Consider the following 5668-nt stretch of genomic DNA (forward strand, 5'->3'; position numbering starts at 1 on the left):
CAGAATATCGAGGCGTAGTCGGGGTGGGGAGGGGTTGCAGTTAGGTGGGCTGGGGATCTCATCGCTGCTTTTTGCAGATGATGTGGTCCTGATGGCATCGTCGGCCTGTGACCTTCAGCACTCACTGGATCGGTTCGCAGCCGAGTGTGAAGCGGCTGGGATGAGGATCAACATCTCTAAATCTGAGGCCATGGTTCTCAGCAGGAAACCGATGGAGTGCCTTCTCCAGGTAGTGAATGAGTCCTTACCCCAAGTGAAGGAGTTCAAGTACCTTGGGGTCTTGTTTGCGAGTGAGGGGACAATGGAGAGGGAGATTGGTCGGAGAATCGGTGCAGCGGGTGCGGTATTACATTCAATTTATCACACCGTTGTGACGAAAACAGAGCTGAGCCAGAAGCAAAGCTCTCGATCTCCCGGTCATGACCGAAAGAACGATACCCAGGGTACAAGCGGCCGAAATGGGTTTCCTCAGGAGGGTGGCCGGTGTCTCCCTTAGAGATAGGGTGAGAAGCTCAGTCATCTGTGAGGAGCTCGGAGTAGAGCCGCTGCTCCTTCGCGTCGAAAGGAGCCAGTTGAGGTGGTTCTGGCATCTGGTAAGGATGCCCCCTGGGCGCCTCCCTAGGGAGGTGTTTCAGGCACGTCCAGCTGGGAGGAAGCCTCGGGGAACACCAAGAACTAGGTGGAGGGATTATATCTCCAACCTGGCCTGGGAACGCCTTGGGATCCCCCAGTCAGAGCTGGTTAATGTGGATCAGGAAAGGGAAGTTTGGGGTCCCCTGCTGGAGCTGCTCCCCCCGCGACCCAATACCGGATAAGCGGACGAAGATGGATGGATGGATAAAAACAGTCATGATAACAATAAAACTATAATATACAAATACAATAATAAAAGTTGAACAGTTATTCAATTTAATAGGTTGTAGGGATGGGTTTGGGAGGAGAGAGGGAGGGGTTTTATTTTTAATTTCTTTAGAGTGTAAAATATTCTAAATAAATAAATAATGTTCTAAGTAAATAGGATAAATAGGTTTGGAATTATTTTTACAACTGAAATAATTTTTTTGTAATTACAGAGGGAATGTACCAGAAAAAAGGTAACGTTGGGTACCGGGAACCGAATTTCAGGTAAAAATGTGAACAGTACCCAACCCTAGCCACAGGCCAGGAAAGATTCCTGATATAATAGATGGGAGTGTTGTCATTATTATTTTTTTTAAATAATAACACAGCATGTCCTACTTGTTCCCTCCGTTCAATAGGTGTATGGTCCTGTGACAACACAGAGAGAGCTGTTTCAGGGCACCGTAAAGGATCTGGTGAAAGATGTCCTCGAAGGGGGAAACTCTCTGGTTTTCACTTATGGAGTCACCAACGCTGTGAAGACCTTCACGTTCTTAGGTGTATTCCACTCTCTCAGACATTTAGTTAGTGTTGCTATTTAAATTAAGCAAAACATTTAAGGCTGCAGTTTGGAATGTAATCCATCTCGGGAGGAAGTGCTTTTTAGATTAGATGCAGAAAAAGCTTTTTGCCACCACATCCTGTATGTCAGATCTCATGTTGTGCCTGATCAGTAATAGCCACATGGAGTTACATGATATTCAGTTCATGGAATCACTGATTTAAGAAAACACTTCATTCAGCTTAGATAGTTGACCAAACAAACAAACAACAAAGTTACGACCTCACTCACTGTCATGAAATCCTGGATTGACACCTTGTCAATAAATACATGGTAGAAGCAGATTAACTTTTAAGGGGATTTTGAATTTCTGCCCTCCCTGTGATGAAACTGATTATAAGAGTTGTTGTGTTGAAATATCATGTAGATACAGTACATAGCTTTTCTTAAAAAAAAAAAAAACATCACAATGACGACAGACGTGCAAGTGGCGACGTTCTTTTTCTACTCTTGCACAATAGTTATTACATTTTCAATTTAATAAAGCCCCCTAAAAACTCTTGCAAGCAAGTGTTGCTTTTATTGTTTTCTTCTCGTGCAGCTGTAGGCCTTTTATTTAAAATACAAAAGTTTGTGTCAAAATGAGCCCCTCCTCGCTGCTGTCTGCCTGAGCAGTCATTCCTTTCCATAATTTCTTCCTTTATTTGGATCCGAATTAGCTGCTAACAATGTAACAGCTAATCTTCCTGGGGTCCACATCATCATTGCTTTGATGACAATGCATGCTCGCACCTGTTAAAGAGGAAGGAAGGACCCTGTGGTATTTCAGACATATTTCTGTCTTGAGATTTAATGATGATAGAAGCACCTTAACTCGTAACGATCCAACAATGTGCTCTTGTCACTCCAGGTCCAGATGCCGATGCTGGTACCCTGCCCTGGTCTCTCGATGTTATTTTCAGCAGTATTGATGAACAGGTTTTCACTGGGATGAGCATCAAACCTCATCACTGCCAAGAGTTCACAAGGCTCACCATGGAGCAGCAGGCTGAGGAAGTGGTGTTCAAGAGAAACTTCATAAGACAACTTAAAGAGGTAAGCCATCCGTCCAAAGCTGCTGCGGATGACAGCAAAATAACTGGCAGCATGTTAGCAGAGCAACAGCGCCAGTCCTTCATAAGTGTCTACAAAGGATTCATTCAGGCACAGTACTGCAGTGCAGGTCGCCTGTGCACAGCATTCAGAACCCAATACATAGACACGGTACTTTTGCATGTAAAATGGAAGAAAATAGACTTGAAGCTTAAACATACGCTTTGGATTGCGGCTATTTAAAACATGAGTACAACGGAGCCATTATGCAGTCTTTTGTAGATAGTTGTTTTGATGTAAAATAGTGTAATAAGATAATCTGTCGGATGTGTTTGAGACTGCCGACTGAAACATGTAGCTAAAAGAGCTGGTAAGCCTTAAAGAGATATTTAGTGAATTAAGATCAAGCTCTGTGTCATGGCAGTGTGTTTAGGTGAATGGTGTTTGGCCTCCCTCCATGTCGCCACTGCTTGGAGCTCTGAGCAGCAGCGTTCTGCCTAGATGGGGAAACAAACACTGCTCACACAAAAATGACACACTCTGAATACAATTGGCAAAATAGCCCTTTTGTGCGTGAGATGCTTGTGGCTGCTCAATGTCTTGAGACACTTTTAGAGCTCTAAAGGTCAGATAGATAGCACCCTACACTAATGATTTATTTCTCTCTCTCTTTCTCTATCTATATCTATATCTATATATATCTATATATATATATATATGTATATATATATATATATATATATATATATATATATATATATATATATATATATATATATATATATATATATATGTGCTATATAGATCAAATTAAAAATATTATTATTTTACTCTAACTCTAACCCTCTACTAGGAAAAATCATGCCATAATTAAATTTAAAAAAGAAAAAGGAAACTGAAAAAGCTCACGAAAAGTTGAAATGTAAAATGATAATTTGAAAATGTAAAGTTCAATGTAAAAAGTCAAATTTAAAATGCAAAGCTTAAATATAAATGCTTAAACTGAAATCTTTGAAATCTTTTATTGAATGACAGAAAATCAAATATGAAACTCAAAATGTGACTTCAAAGCCTACAAGCATTAATATGTATATATATTTTTTTCAAGATTATTTTTGGGCTTTTCCACCTTTATTTGACAGGACAGCTAGGTGATAAAGGGGGAAGACATGCAGGAAATCGTCACTGGTCAGACTCAAACCCTGGACCTCTGCGTCGAGGCATAAACCTCGAAGTATATGTGCGCCTGCTCTACCCACTGAGCCAACCCGGCCACATCAGAAATCAGAATCAGAAAAAGCTTTATTGCCAAGTACGTTTACACACAAAAGGAATTTGTCCTGGTGTTGTAGGTGCATGTCACATTAAAGCAACACGCACAGACACACCGAGTCGCCATATGTGGCGCCATCACAACTCTCTCAACTCTCGCAGGGACAGATACAGCATGACATGAGGAGAGGAGAGGGAAAAAAAGCAACTCTCAGACTATCCTCATAAAGATAAGAACAGTCTGGGAACAGGAAAAAAACACCTCAGCACATAAGCACACAAACAGTACATTTGCACTGCTGAACATAACATAACATAACATAAATGTACAGTTGCACATTTAGCAGCGAAGGCGTGGGACTGGGGAGAGGGTAGGGTGGGGTAGTTTGGCCTGCTGAGAAACGCACAGCCCGGCAGTCCCACTAGTGTCCCAGTCCGCAGAATGTTATAGCGATAACACAGCACGTTGCCGCGGTGACACCCTTGAACAGTTCAGAACCGATACAACAATCAGCAGGCAGTGGGGAAGACGGGGGAGGAACCAAGAGCGTCTCGCTTGCAGAGCCCCAACAGGGTGACTGTTTGTTCCAAGAAACGGCCTTGGCAAGGCCGTTCAGGATAAGGGAGCCGAAAGATTAAATTTGTTTGGTCTACACGAATGGCTGCTCTAATTTAAACATTCATTCTATAGTTCATCTGTTCAACTGTTCAACTGGTCAATTTTTCTTTCCAAATCCATGACCTTCCTCATGATGATATCCAAGCTGCGGGTCATTACCATGTTGTTTTCCGTCACGTGATTAATAGTTCCAGTTTGCGAACTGATAATCGCTTTTTCAACAGCTTCATTCAGGCCAGGCAGCTTCCTTGGGCTTTGGACAGCTACCAAAGTCTTTTTAATTTCTCGATAAACCAGAGTGAAGCATCCTCCAATCAGCAACATTCCAGTTATCAGGGTTCCAAATAGGTAGATATCCTCAACGTCCTCCACGGAAAGAGCAGAGAGACACACGACACGCCATTTCTCCCAGCTGTCCATCGTATACCCCGCAGCAAACGTCCCGTCAGGACATGCTGGCTCACCCGAACCAGTGCTCCTCCTCGAGAATACAGTGTCAATTGCGCTGAGAGACCAGTTAATCAATTCCATGATTTTTAGGTATTTGTAGAGCCTTGCAGGGAGAGTCTCTAAAAAGTTAACAACAGACAACACTAGACAAGATAGCAAGCAGGGTAGGCCTGGGAGGGAGAGGGAGAAAAAGCGACCGCCTTCGCTGAGAGCTGGAAAGAGAAGCATTTTAAAGAAACCGTTTAATACACCGACAAGCATGATTATGCAATTGCTGTGACTAAAAATAAGTAAGTGTGGGAAATGCAGGAATGGAGAATTTTGACTGCCGTGCGCCGGCCCGTGCCTTGCCTTTGATTCCCTATCTAACTGCCCAGTCGTTGGACGAAGCAGGGGAATCATCGAGATAACTTTCCCTTACCTAACCCTATACAAAGTCAAATCCTTAATATAATGTTTACGATTATTTTATTGGCACTCTGAACTGCTATCGGTACCCTTACTGACATTCGACTTCATCCCTTATCCCTAACCCAAATGCAGACTGAACCTCTTTAAAAACTCATTTGTGCCTACATCAATTAAAATGTTAAACAATAATACTTCTTGAGGTGTATGGGTTCTGCAATAACGTCATGGTGTTGTTTATGTGGCCCGTGGCTCTCATTAAATTGCACTTGCACTTTGTTTACTGTTTTATTAACTTAATAATCTCTGTCTTATTGTTTCTATTCATTGATCTTTATTGTAAGAGCAGCTAAAGTTGTCAGCGCCGGAGTCCAAGCCAGAACAGTCCGAACTATAATTGGCCCAACAAAAACCTTGACAAATTG

The sequence above is a fragment of the Sander lucioperca genome, chromosome 9, assembly GCF_008315115.2.
Source record: "Sander lucioperca isolate FBNREF2018 chromosome 9, SLUC_FBN_1.2, whole genome shotgun sequence".
NCBI classification, from domain to species: Eukaryota; Metazoa; Chordata; class Actinopteri; order Perciformes; family Percidae; genus Sander; species Sander lucioperca.